Source organism: Pseudorca crassidens, chromosome 9 (assembly GCF_039906515.1).
Source record: "Pseudorca crassidens isolate mPseCra1 chromosome 9, mPseCra1.hap1, whole genome shotgun sequence".
NCBI lineage: Eukaryota > Metazoa > Chordata > Mammalia > Artiodactyla > Delphinidae > Pseudorca > Pseudorca crassidens.
Genome location: NC_090304.1, coordinates 33,521,613 through 33,537,243, shown reverse-complemented (window position 1 = coordinate 33,537,243; position 15,631 = coordinate 33,521,613).

The following is a 15,631-nucleotide window of genomic DNA, read 5'->3' as shown; positions in this document are numbered from 1 at the left end:
AAGTTAATGTTCTCACCACACACACAAAAAAAATCGTGACTGTGGGAGGTGATGGATGTTAACTAACTCTACTGTGGTAATCATTTCACAATATATACATATATCAAACAATTAAGGTGTTATTTGTTAATTATATCTCAAAAAAGCTGGAAAAATGAAAAAGAAAAACCCTCTGAAACAGTGTAAGAAGAGCAAAGCCTGTGAATGGTGTGAAAAATGAGGGGATGGATTAAAACTGCTCTTGGTTATTTACTAAAAAATTATAATTTTATTTGATTTTTAGTTTATTTTAATCATGAGACATGTTAGCAATAGGTCTGTGCTGGTATGTACAGCGTAAGCTTAGTTAGCCACGCTTAATGAGGCCAACTCAAAGTTTGACCTTATTATGTCAGACACTAAGGAAGGCAAGTAATCAAGAAAAGAGGATGGCCAAGATTGAGCTGCAGAAGATTCCATGAAGCATAGCTGGTCCTGTTCTTATTACCATTATTTTCCCTTCCAACTAGGTCAAACCTGAAGATTGTCCATGTGTGGTTAGCCCACACTGATGTTCTCTCTTTGCAACCCTATCCCAATATAATTCTATTGATTGTATCCAGCCTAGACTTATACATTCTTTTCACTCCTTTGGGGTTAAGAAAAATTTGCCTAGTATCACTATTGTGTAAAAGAACACATCCATAAGATATAAGGAAAATATTAGAACTGTTCTATATCTTTGTTATAGGGTGGTTACACAGTTGTATTCATTTGTCAAAACTCATCATTTTGCTAACAAGCACTTTTCAATAACAAAACATAGAATAAAGTAATATAATATATATGAAAGTTAATAGAAAAGTTTATTAAATTCTGTAGATTTGCCAGCAATGACAGGTCATTACTGGGCTTTTTTTGTTGTTGTTCTAATTTTGCAAAAGGATTACATTTTTTCAACTTGGAGACTCCAGAAGTTTAACTGAAGTTTTATTAACTTGGGGCTTTTGTGACCTAAATCATGAGAAAGAGCTTTAGCTAACGCTATGCTTTGTGCTCAAATTAAGATATCTCACTACAGCACTAAGAGTATTAATCATAAACTCTTAGTCTATTTATTTGATAGAACAGGCAACAGAGAAGAAAATGAATCTCTCCGGTATTGTAAGCCACAGTTATATAGCTGTATTGCTTCTAATTGTCTGATCTACAAATTTTGAAACAAATGGAAAAGATTTAAACAATGTTGTCCCTTGCAGCTACATGGATGGACCTAGAGACAGTCATACTGAGTGAAGTAATTCAGACCAGAGGAGGACAAATATATGATATTGCTTATGAGTGGAATCTAAAAAAATGGTACAAATGAACTTATATACAAAACAGAAATAGAGTTACAGATGTAGAAAATAATCTTATGGTTACCAGGGGGTTGGGGGGAGGGATAAATTGGGAGATTGGGATTGACATACACATAATACTATATATAAAATACATAACTAATTAGGACCTACTGTATAGCACAGGGAACTCTACTCGATACTCTGTAATGACCTACATGGGAAAAGATTCTAAAAAAGAGTGGATATATGTATATGTATAACTGATTCACTGTGCTGTACAGCAGAAAGTAACACAACATTTTAAATCAACTATACTCCAATAACGATTTTAAAAATAAAGTAAGCAATATTGTCCTTAAATGGAAGCAGAATAATAAAACCTAAAGTAAGTTCATTCTGTGTAAGTGAATGTGTCTCCTAGAAATGAAAAAAGAAAAAGAAAGGAAAAGGATTAGAAAGACAAATACACAAACACATGTAGATTATATTAAAACATAATTAAACATCAGGTATTCAAGATAGCTTAAACTGTACTAAATAGACATGTGTTATATTAATTAGGCTATCCTGTGTTTCTGTTAAATATTATACTATTTGGCTGTTTAAATAATTGGTCACCAATTTAGTTTAAAATGCAAATTATTAATTTATTCACAATAATTTCAATTGATATTCTGGAAGGATTAAATAAATATATACATATAAAGTGATTAGCACAATTCTTGGCAGAGAATTTACACCCAATAGATTGCAATTATTAAAGTTATGTACTATTTGAGTGGCAAGGTTTCTTTCCCCCAGCCCAGTTTTAATGTTATATTTGAGAGAACAAACCAGCAATTTAACATTTGACTTTATTTTAAGATAGAGATAGTCAGGTGTCTTCATATCTCTTTGTATTTGTAACTCTAACAATACAATTGATCAGGAATCATAGAAATTATAAGGCACAGTTTGCCAAAATTGCTATGAATCTATGCCCTTGAGAAGTCTCCTGAGGGACATTGCTACTCACCTCAAAAATATAGAGAGGAATGTAGGCTTCAAAGTAGGATGTAGTAAAGCTTTAATGAAAGTGAAATGTGAAAAAATAAGAGTACAATCAGATATTTCATACCTTATAAATGAATAAAGTTAGATGAGTTTATTTTTACAAGGCTCTAAAAAGGCATAGCTGATGTTAATTTAGACAGCTGAATTGTTTCAGATAAACAGTGACTTAAAAGCAGTTACCATAGCAAATGTGTTAATAATATAGAAAAGACTAAGTAAAATCCATCCAACTGAGGAAATAAAAACACAAAGCAGTAAACCTTAGATCCTCTTTAAAGTGATATTTTACTTATTTATTTTGTTTAGGAGAGTTTTCCTCAACAGAGCAATTCATTTCTTCTGATTTGATATATAATTAAGTTGCTTGTGCATAATTGTATTCCTTTAATTTACATTTCTAAGAAATCATGGAACTTCAAAATAGAAAGTTCATTACAATGTCAATATTTAACACTTCAAAAGAATCCCCCTGTGCAAATAACTAAGTTAACTGCTTGATTAACTCTATTTACTACATTCCTCTTCTCTTTCATTCATGCCATTTTTTTTCCAGTTTCACTCAAGAAGTTAATTCTCTATGATTTATTGGGCAAGGAAATATTTTTCTTGGTTTATTTGGTTGACTTGTTTTCATGTGTGAACTTTGCATTTTTTTTTCTTTTACTGCTGTCAGTTACCTCCAAAAAGCAATTTTTAAAATTGTCCACCAGACGTCAACTGTACTAAAGTATATTCTCCCCACCAAATTCTGAAAATCCTACAATGTACCACCATTATTTAAAGGGTAAAATATGTCCCTATAATCTTTGTAATATAAGATAAAGTATCAGATTATAGAAAAAAAAGTAGCTCTAAATGACAGCTGACTTGTTAGAGTCCTAAAAGAAGAGTGTACTATAAAAAAATGAGAGGATATTCTTTATTATATTATAACTAGAATAATGAGTTGGGGGAACGGATCCTCTCTTTAGGTTAGCTAGATGTTCATGTATTTAGTTCATTGCATATTTAAAATACAGTATTTGATGAATGTTAAATGCCCACAGAGTACTGTGATTAGCTGAAGGATGAGCCTATAAATTACTTGAAAGCAAGGTCTCTGCCCAATGCCTGATTGTCTCCTCAGTTTCCAAAATAGTATAAGGAAAGAGAAAAAGGAAACACTAGGTAGTGAAAGAAGAGAGAAGGGAGTAATAGAAGAAAAGAAGAGAAGAAGAGAATCAGTGTCCTGAGTTGATTAGATACATTGCCTGTTGTGAAAGATGTGTCATCTCCAAGGCTGGCTCTTGTACTTAAGTGTATTCCTGGGCCTCATTTTACCCATCTGACTAATGGGGATAATATTATCCACTTCATAGAGTCCTTGGGAGAATTAAATGAAATCATCTCTTCAAAGTATCTGGCACAAAGTAAACTTCCAATACAAGATATTTACCACATCTGGCAGAATGTAACATCCGAGTCATCATTTGAAGCAGGTTCTTTTCCAAATCCTGGTTGATAACTTGAATAAAGGAATCAAGATCAAGCCAATCTTACCTGACAAAGTGTTGGATGAAGTGAGCTCACAGTTTAAAATACTAAAGAATTCATCCATATTAAACTGCCAAATAATGGAACTCCAGTAGAGCAAGCAAAAATTCAAATATAGAAGGAAGAACTGACTAAAGGAAAAAAAAAAAGAAGAAAAAACCCAATAAATTAGGCCATGGAAGGCAAAGCTAAGTGTAATTAAAAAGGAATACTAGATTTATACTTAATGATTTGGAAGCAGTCTTCCTTTCTATTCTGTATTGAGCAATTCCTCCTTAGAACCCTGGGTCCTGCCTCAGCCACTTGGATTTAAAAGGATAAGCTAAAACTGGAAAATGAGGAAGAAATGCTAGAGACAGAATCAAGATACACAGTAGTAAATTTGAGATCTGGGATGTAAACATAGGTAGGCAGGACTCCAGAGCTCTTATCCATGCTTTTTTTTTTTTAATTGGGGTATAGCTGTTTTACAATGTTGTGTTAGTTTCTACTGTAGAATGAAGTGGAGTTCCCTGTGCTATACAGCAGGTTTTCATTAGTTATCTATTTGATACATATTAGTGTATATATGTCAATCCCAACCTCCCACTTCATCCCACCCCTCTGTCCCCCCTTGGTGTCCATACGTTGTTCTCTACATCTGTGTCTCTATTTCTGCCTTGCAAAATGGTTCATCTGTACCATTTTTCTAGATTTCACATATATGCTTTAATATATATTTGTTTTCCTCTTTCTGACTTACTTCACTCCATATGACAGTCTCTAGGTCCATCCACATCTCTACAAATGACCCAATTTCATTCCTTTTTATGGCTGACTAATATTCCATTGTATATATGTACCATATCTTCTTTATCCATTCATCTGCCGATGGACATTTAGATTGCTTCCACAACCTGGCTATTGTAAATAGTGAGGCAATGAACATTGGGGTGCATGTGTCTTTTTGAATTATGGTTTTCTCTGGGTATATGCCCAGTAGTGGGATTGCTGGGTCATATGGTAATTCTTCTTTTAGTTTTTTAAGGAACCTCCATACTGTTCTCCATAGTGGCTGTAACAATTTACATTCCCACCGACAGTGCAAGAGGGTTCCCCTTTCTCCATACCCTCTCCAGCATTTATTGTTTGTAGATTTTTTTGATGATGCCCATTCTAACTGGTGTGAGGTGATACGTCATTGTAGTTTTGATTTGCATTTCTCTAGTAATTGGTGATTCATGTGCCTCTTGGCCATCTGTATGTCTTCTTTGGAGAAATGTCTATTTAGGTCTTCTGCCCATTTTTTGATTGGGTTGTTTGTTATTTTGATACTGAGTTGCATGAGCTGTTTATATATTTTGGAGATTAATCCTTTGTCTGTTGATTCATTTGCAAATATTTTCTCCCATTCTGAGGGTTGTCTTTTCGTCTTGTTTATGGTTTCCTTTGCTGTGCAAAAGTTTTTGAGTTTCATTAGGTCCCATTTGTTTATTTTTGTTTTTATTTTCATTTCTCTAGGAGGTGGATCAAAAAAATCTTGCTGTGATTTATGTCAAAGAGTGTTCTTCCTATGTTTTCCTCTAAGAGTTTTATAGTGTCTGGTCTTACATTTAGATCTTTAATCCATTTTGAGTTTATTTTTTTGTATGGTGTTAAGGAGTGTTCTAATTTCATTCTTTTACATGTAGCTGTCCAGTTTTCCCAGCACCAAGAGTTAAGGACTCTGGATTTGCAGCCCAGTAAGAATCACGAGGAGTATAAGAGATTCTCAAGGGTTTGAAAACTGTGGAAGAATGGACATTTCCATTACATAATAAAGTCTCCTGTAACCTTTTGATTCATTTAAGTGGCTTTGCGTATTTTCCAGACATTTCTGATTCAGAGGTGATATACTTGGAATATTGTGGATTTATTGTATTGATTCATTTATTTCATTTTAATCTACCCTTTATCACATGGTAATGTTTTCTGGTTAAAACTTACTTGAAAGTTAACCAAATACTAGAACAGTGTTTCTCTTTGACATAAGAACTCATCACTGTAGTATAGGAAAATGAGTTTGCTCTCTGAGGTTGAACTCTGTCAAGTTCAGTAGTCTCTGTATAATTGAGATGCTGCTTTTCTACCAAGAAAAAAATAATTTTCTTTTTAGTTTTGTAAAAACGAAAAGGAAAAGCATTAATGTACTTGAAAATCACAGCATATTTTTAATATTAAGATAAAGTGAAATTGCTTCTTAGCTGAAACACTAAACTTCTCTCAGAACCAGCAAGTCTAATATATGAACAACCAGGCAGCTGATATATTCTCTCCTGAAGTTCCTAGCATGGATCAGATATCAAACTACTTCACAGTTACAGGTCTGCAGGTTTCAGCTTTTAGCTTTCCTGTGGCACTATCTTTACTCTCAGAGCAAGGTTTCCTACGTGAGGAACTGTGAAAAGAATATAGGCCCTCCATGATTTGCATACTAAAAGGAATTTAGAACCAGAGTTCTCCTTCCCAATTTTACGGTTATTCTATGTTTCCCCCAGGAAGAAAAAATGATCCCCCTTTTTAAATTCAGAAATGGCAAAGTAATTCCAAATAGCTTTCAAGATTAAATTTCATCTGTTCTTAAAAAAGAAAATAGACCCAATTATTTCTGGTTTGTACTTCTATTACTATGTACATAATATAATAAATGAGGCAAGACGTAGGGTAAGGTTTGAAGTAAAAACATAATCAACGCAGTTTACTTTTTAAAATGTATTTATGAAGATAAAATAAGGCTTTTAAAATGATGATATGAAAAATCTGAAAATCATTACATGATATTTTTGGTAGTAGAAAAAACTGTAGTTGAAATAGTCTTCCTATACATGGCTTCTTAAAAATATCGCAGAAGCTGTTGAATCACGTCATTCTGGAAAAAAATTCTGGGATTAAATAGCGTCCTAACAATAACGTTCTAGGGATTTCTACACATAATTAAACTTCAGATCCTATAGCCAAATAGTTAAATGGATGATAAAGGCAATTTACAGTTTTTCTAAGCTATTTGCTGTACGTGTCGCTTTGTTTATATCACTCAGGTAAATTCACCCATTTATTTGTTTGTGATTTTATACCAAGGATAGCATGGACCTGGGATTAAGTGCCTCCACTTTCTCTTTGACTTAAAACTAGACTTCAGCATCTTATTTAACACAACCCTCTAGGCAGGCAATAATAATCATTTAGAGAGCGTATTTGAGCCGACATCTATTTACTATATTAACATAATATTTGAGCAGGAAGAAATATAAGGAAACATTTTTATGAAATGGGTGTGTTCTTTCACAGTGGGCTGTGTAAGGAAATAGAGGAATTCACAAGATGAGAATTCTAATTGGCTAAATGGACAGGAACACAAGGACAATTGTATTTAACAAGACATCTCAAACAAACTTTAATCATAATCTTCCATAACCTCGGGGTATCTGGCAGAGTTTACTTCATTGTATATGATAAAGCCAAGATTCTGAGAGCTAAAAACAGTCTGAAGGTCACCACTTCTAACTCTCCACCTGGTGTGTTCGTCTTCTCTATATCACCATCAAAAGTAACAGACTCACAGACTTAGAAAGCAAACGTATGGTTACCAAAGGGGAAAGGTGGGGGGTGAGGGAAGGATAAATTAGGAGTTTGGGATTGACATATACACACTACTATGTTTAAAATAGATAACCAACAAGGACCTGCTGTATAGCACGAGGAACTATGCCCAATATTCTGTAATAACCTAAATGGGAAAAGAATTTGAAAAAGAATAGATATATGTATAGGTATAACTGAATCACTTTGCTGTACACCTGAAACTAACACAACATTGTAAATCAACTATACTCCAACATAAAATAAATTTTTTTTTAAAAGTGGATTTCCAGATTCTGCCTTAATAGCTTCACAACTGAGGAAAAGTGCTGCTTCTGAGGGCAGCTCACTTTCCATTTGGGACAGCTTAAATTATGATATTTAAAAAAAAAAAAACAAAAAACTTTTACCCCTAATCCTTAGGCATAGGTTTTCCAGACATTTGAGCACATCTGATTTCTTTCCTTATTTATTTTACATTTCATTCAACTCAAAGTTTCCTAGTTTCATATGATTTAACATCTTACATTATTTTCTTATCTGTATATGGAAGGTTTATCCTAGATTCATATATTTAATAATTTAGATTTTTTAGTAGTGGACTTGTTAAACAAAAATCCCATGTGATACTCTCATGAATAAACTACACACCAGCAGATGAGTTGTGGAAGGAGAGAGAGTGAAAAGCTGAGAAGCTGACTACTTGGCTTCCCCTTCAGCCTTCTTGGAAACCCTCAGAGACCTCAGTGGAAGTCTAGGTTTCATGGCAGGGACACTGAAAAACACCAGAGCAAGTAACTATGAAATTTACATCTAGCTGAAAATATTAGTACAGCTGCCCAAGGTAATTGTCTCTTTTCCCTTAGGTGATCTTCATAGGTGGTTCTGAGTCTGTTTAGCTTTCTGGTCACTTTTTTGGACATACCTCAGTGTGTCCCACTGGAGCATGGTTCTTCATATGCCCCATTTTGAAATCAGTTAACTTTAAAATGGAATTTAATATATGCAAAAAAGCTTTTCTTGCTGCCTTTTAATAGAAAAGTAGATCAATCATGGATGGGTTGCCCCAACATGATTCAGGTGAATACTAAAGATTTGGCTATGTGCATCATTATGGATAAAATATAACATTTTATTCCTATTCATGACTCTTTCTCCTCAAATATCTAAAATAATTCCAAGAACAAGCAATACAGCAGAAGCAGTTCACCTACCTTTATGATCTTCATATGTCATTAACTGATGCAAAATACCATCCAGATTGTCTAGTCTTACCTTTCAGCAAGCAAAGTATAGATGTGTATGGTCACCTTGATTTGTTTTGCCAATCTAATGGCTTACATATGTAGAAATCATAAAAATGAGTCATTTGGATGCAGAGCTCTTCTCCTTTGCTCATTTTGATCACCAAGGATAGAGTTGTATCTACTGGAGCTGCAATTTTAATTTTAATATGCTTTAGGAACTTGTCAATATGAAAATTATGGGATGCTTTCCAAAACACTGAGGGAAAATTTTACCTTAAGCATCTTTTTAAGGGGTAAAATCAAACTTTTTGCATAGTCTCTACTAACAAATTTAAATCTCAACCAGTGTACACTATTTAATTAAAATTTTTTATTGGTACAATATTCATGCTATATTTTTAAGAGTACTGTGTTTAGTCAACAATTTCTATTGTGATCCATTTTTTTAAGTTTGTGTGTTCAATTAGTATTTTGGAGAAGGAAATTGGAATAAGAGTGTGAATATATCTGTAACCATCATCATTAATTTAAAGAATATATTTTCTATTTCTTCTGCTTTATCTAAGTTATTTTTAAGATGTTTTCTATCAATGTGTTATATAGGTCAGCTATTCTATTTAAAGTTTTCTATTTTCATTGAAATGTAGGGAAGTTATCTGAATGGAGGCTATATTGTATATAAAAATGACACTAAATCATGTGAAAGAAACCAAGTTTTAACATCTAACAGTAAAAAGATTCTACCACTCATTTTGTGGGCCTTAGTTTTCCAATCATTTAGCTTAGTTAAATCAGTGCATTAGACCAGGTGTAGATGACCTCTAAGGCTTCCTAAGATTACAAAAATTTAAAAAAGAAAAGGTAAATGACTTTAACAATCTTTGAAATTTAGAATATATTTTTCAAAATCAGATTAACATTTAAGAAAAACCAGAAAGAGACTCATTCAGCAGTCAATAAAGACCAGAAGCAAAGTCCTGCAGACCTCACTATCACCTGTACTATGTACAGTTTAACTAATGTTATTTCAACTAGTTATTTAGTATAATTTACGTATAAAATTAATCAAACTCTCATTCACTTCTGGATTATATTTTTGAACATTTATACTATACAGAATATTCTGTGATTGACCCTAAAGAGTTATAAAAATGATTCAGCAAATATTTATCATTGTTCTACTGTCTGCATAGTGATATTGCTGCCCTCAGATTGGTGAAAGACCAACTTTAAATAAATTAATACATAGGAAAATCCCAACTACAGATAAATACTATAAAGAAGAAACAATGGATTAATGTGGAAAGAGAGACTGGCAGGGCCTCTCCAGGAGGTAATGTCTGAGTTGCAAACTGAATAATGAGAAGAAGACAGCTATGGGCTGATCCGGGAGAGGTGAACTTTATGTATAAGTTATATCAAGTTCAGACGTGCTGACCGGAAATATATTTGGCTTGTTTAAGTGACAGAAAAGAAAGCCAGTATGGCAGGGCATAGTGAAAGCAAAAAAGGTATAAGGAGAAGCCATCAGAGAGAAAATTAGGATCAAACAATACAGGGTCATGTAACTGAGGAAAACAAACACACACAAAAAAAGTTTCTCACGGGTGGGAGCTGGGTTGACATCCACAGCTAGTCAACAGTGTTTTCCTGCTGAATGTAATCTCACAGAATGTCAGCGTCAAACAAGACCACTCTGTGGTTATGATGAATCAAGAAATAAATAAGAACACTCTGTAATTAGGTCTGAATGCAGACAAAATGCGTGAACATTGTCCAAACTCCAAAAATGATCAAATGCTTTATCCAGGATCTGATACCCTGTCCTGACTTCTGCTTCTTTCCAATCGCAGGTTTAGTATCAGTCTATTCTCGTTGAGGTCTGGATAAGAATGTTTAAGATACTTAATCATAACTAACAACAATGTCGGTTAATGCCCACAGCACATTTTGCTAAACCAGGACTCTGACTTGAAGGTTACAAAATACAATTTCATTTTGCTAGAGTTTTCTGACAATAGCTTTTCAATTCAGTTTGAAAATAAAACATCTGAGATGTATTTTCTACAATGACATTGACTACTTTCCATTAGGAACCTGTGTATAGTAGGAAATGCCTTTCTCATTTGTAGATTCCATTACGTTTGCAGGACAAGTTTACACTTATTATCTTCTGTGCTCATCACAGATCAAGTATGCTCAGCATTTCTATCATTCTTTTCAAGGAGTAAGGTGTTCACAGAGAGGTCAAGTAATTTGTTCACCGTCACTCAGTTTAAAAATTTAATGGAGATTTTAATCAGAGTCCATCTGTACCACTTCAAAACCTGTTGTGGTAAAGATTCCTCTGAAACCACAGAAAGGAAAAACGTTTACCTCTACTCAAATTTTATTACTTTCTTCTTGACATATCAGCATAAACAGTAATCTTCATCATCCTTATCAACTTTGGAAAACAGATCAGAATAAAAATTTTTTAGACATATTCACGCACAAAGTCAGTCTGGAGTTGTCTCTGTATTTTATATATAAAAATAATCCCAAATTTAACTGACCTGCTGTTCATGTTCTGTTGGGGGAAAAAAAAGTTATCTATCTTAGATAGAGAGATGTGTATCAGCAAACTGTATCTTGGGAAATGAACCTGTATGAGATTTTGGAAGCACTTTCGGGGTTTAAGAATTATATCTTGAATTCTGTTATGGTTCAACCTTATATCAGAAGTCTTTTCTTCTTGGGGGGAATTACAGGACCATAGGTCTTCGTTGCCCAACACATTTTCTCTCCTTTGTCACAGGGAGACTACAAATTCAGAAATTGATTTTATGGCTTCAGAGGGTTGATATATGAATTTTAAACATCCAGCAGTGCAGACAGCAAGCTTGCTTAGCCTAGAGCAGTTACAGTTGATACTGTTGCAGATGCTGAATCTATAAGAGGAATCTTAGGTACAAATAAGCAATTTCACTAGAATCTCTCTCACAATCCAGCTTTGATTTTCTTCCTGGATTTCCTTTATTCTCTTGTTTTTTAAACTTTACTGTTCCATGGGACTCAGTCCTTGATATACTTTAATTTTTTAAAAACTCAAGGTGAGCTTATTATCATTTTCATGATTTCGACTTCTGCCAATATTAGATAACTCCCAAATATGTATCCGTTTCCCAGGATTCCTTTGAGTACCTCGAAAGCAAATTCCATGACGCTGATTCATTTTCCTCCCTCCGTATCATTCTTCTTTATTTCCCAGGATCCTCAACTTCTAAGCCACTAAACTTATAAATCTGAGAGTCATCTATTACTCTTGCTTCTTCCTTCCCTCTCATCAAGACCTGCAGACTTTATCTCCTACATATTTATTTCATCCAACCTACCACCTCCATCTTCATTCTCACCACAGCCCTAGTTTAAGCATTCCTGACCACTTGTGTCTAAACTGAACTCCTTCCTCCCAGGTGGGTTTTCTGTTGAATACATAGCCCTAGAGTAATTTATACAAACTAATTGGTTTAAGAACCTGGGCAATGGCCCTTACTTTTCTTTACAATACACTCCTCTGTTCTTGTTCTTTTCTTCTACGTTGCATTCAACTGTATACATATTCCTCCATTTAAAAGATATTTTAAATAAAACTAGACAAAGTGATTGTAAAGATGAAAAATATAACTTGAGTTATTTTAATTCTGTCCCTCTATCTGACACATAGAGCTTTTACCACACAGACGTATTTATACATTATGTTATTGTTCTTCATGATCTACTCTAACAGATTCCAAACATGTATTTTTTATCTGTCCCACGAGGGGTAAGCAGAGGGTGATATGGAAGGACTCCGAGCCTTCACACAACCTTGACTTCAAAGAAGCTTTCTCAGAAGAGGCAACATCTGATTATGCTTTTTATTAAGACAAATTTCTATAAAATATTTTATTGGTTCCATAATAGTTTTCACATATAGGGTCTCCACCAAAATGTTATAGAGTAGGAATATTTATCTCAATTTTACTGACCAAAAAACTCAGCTCAGGAATGTTGTAAAAGTTGCCTGAGGTCACATAGCCAGTAGGTATCTGAGACAGAACTTGAAATCAGATCAACATTTTAAAAGAAAAACATGAGAAAATTGCAAACGAGTAACTAAGTCAAGGTCAAAAGTAGCTGGGGAAGAGGTGATCTAATCTTTTGATTTCCTGTCCAGTACTCTCTAATTCTACTCCTCCCACCCACCCCCACCCCCCAAATATTACATTTTCTCCAGCAACAAATGGCACCTTACATTTACTCTGTATAGTTGATTTAAAATACAGCACTATCTAATCCATGTAAACATTTGAAGATCAAAACTAATCTTCTGGGCTTCCCTGGTGGCGCAGTGGTTGAGAGTCCGCCTGCCGATGCAGGGGACACAGGTTCGTGCCCCGGTCCGGGAAGATCCCACATGCCGCGGAGCGGCTGGGCCCGTGAGCCATGGCCGCTGAGCCTGCGCTTCTGGAGCCTGTGCTCCGCAACGGGAGAGGCCACAACAGTGAAAGGCCCGCGTAATGAAAAAAACAAACTAATCTTCTGACAATTTTAAATAGATTGTTTATCAAGCATTGTAAGTGCCAAGTGTTGGTGTTATAATACCTGTTATAAACAACCAAGCTATTTGGTTGTGTCTAACATATTTAAGGGCATTCTCTAACTTATTTAAGCTTTTCCAATCTAAATTTTTGTAATGAAAAATGTTGAAAGATAATTTTTACCAGCTTTCCTAGTTTTTGCCTATTTTTCACTTTTAATGTACTGTCTTGGCTTTATTTAAATGCAGGCAGTGTATCATGGAAGGATCCACAATGTTAGACTAGCACTACAGAGAATATTGATACATGCTATTTTATGTCTTCATTGCTGGGGACATTTGTACACTTTCGTCAATTATTCTTCCATAAAGTCCTGAAATAAAACCAAGCATATGGTTGTTGTTTGTGACATTTGCTCCATATGGCCAGACCAGAAAACCTAAGAAGTCACAATCACATTGACAGAGCCATATATCTCATCAAATTGAATCACTCATACTTGCCTCACATGCTACAGACTTCAAAGCTGAAATCATAAGTAAAACGAAACCAAGAGTCAGCCACCAAATACTTGTTAAATGAATATTTTTATGTCAGTAAGAAATGCGGTTAAAACTACACATACACACAAACCTTTGCATACAGATATATACATATAACTTATAAAACATATATAAAATACTAAAAGTCTACTACATGTGAATAAGATATATAGTATATGATCAAGATTATATATATACATATATATAATCAACACACATATATATGATCAAGATATATAAATATACCATATGTATATATAAATCTTAGATTTATGATCACAGGTAGTGAATACTTAGTATTGTTCATCTTCTTGCCCAGTGTTCCTTACCCTCCTTCTGTAGATAGAACATAATTTTAGATGAAGAAAAAAATTCTCCTTCCCAACTCTTGTGATTTTAATGGGGCAGCACGGACTGCCAAGTTTCAAGGGTAGATATGTGCAGCAGTAATTCTGTCTCTTGACAAAAAGACTTGTATGAGTACTGAAAATGTATTTTTATGAGTATTGAAAGAAATCATGTGTGTGGGTCCATACTGCAGAAGATCACATCAAAAATGCCATTTGATGATTTTTCAGATAATATTTGAAATTCCACTTCACTCTCCTTTGGTGGCTTCTGTAGGATTTGAAAGTAATGGTACCTGCCAAATCATTTTATTTTTCCCTTCATTAGTAGCAACTAGATGTGCGTTTGCTCCATGTCAGACCTTAATTTCATTCACTTTAAACAGATCCCAAAGTTGAGTTTCCTTAGTTTGCACTGCCCTGAAATTTAGCTGCTGCTCTTTAAACCTGTGGTTAGACTATAAATATTGAGATTTCTAGGAATTGGACGCAGCTGCTAAGTTTTAGGGTTTTTTTGTTGTCGCTGTTTTCTTTACTTTTTCTTTTTGCAGTTAATTAGGTTTGCAATTAACCTGACTTTTGCTTATTGTTAGAGACAGTTTTGAATGAAAATATTATAAATTTTAATATTTTTATGGAGAAAATTTGTTCATGTAATTATATAGATGAGATAAAAGGGTTGTATTTATAGCAATGATATTTAATGCTTTAAACCCTTTTGAAGTTGTATGCTAAGAAGTACAAAGTGATCTATCATCAGAATTCTTCAAGTTAGCCACCAGTTGATGACTCAGATTTCCCTTCTAATTTTGTTAAAAGGACGTAATGTCTTCCTATTCAAAGCCCTAAAATGGCTTCCCATGTTCTTACAATGTCTGAAATAGTCATATAAGACTTGGCTGTCCATGGTCTCCCTGACTTTACCTCCTACAAATCCCCCTTCACTCACTAAGCTTTAGTTATAATAAATTCCATGAGGTTTTCTCCTTGAATACGCTAGGTACTGCTGCCACTTTAACTGCTTTTACACTGCCCGTTTCCTCTATCTGGAATGCTTTATCCTAATGTTTAAATGTCACCTTTTCAATGGGTACCCTTTCAATAACTAATGGCTATCTTCTTTATTGTTGCAACCCAGCCCCCCAACCTTGACTCTCCACCCTCTTATGTTGCTCTGCACTTAAAATTTTTTATGATTTACTTATTATTTTATTGCTTGTTTTTGTCTCTTTCCTTATTAGAATAAGCTCCATGAAAGCATGTAACTTGTTCAAGGTGATGCAAATGGCAGGAGAGACAAGGATTGCAAATCAGGCAGCCCAATTCTGGGGTCAATACTCTCAACCACTGTATCCCAAGCCACACTCACCCTGTCACCTCCCAACATGCCCATTCACTACCCAACACAACCATTTATTTGTATTGTCC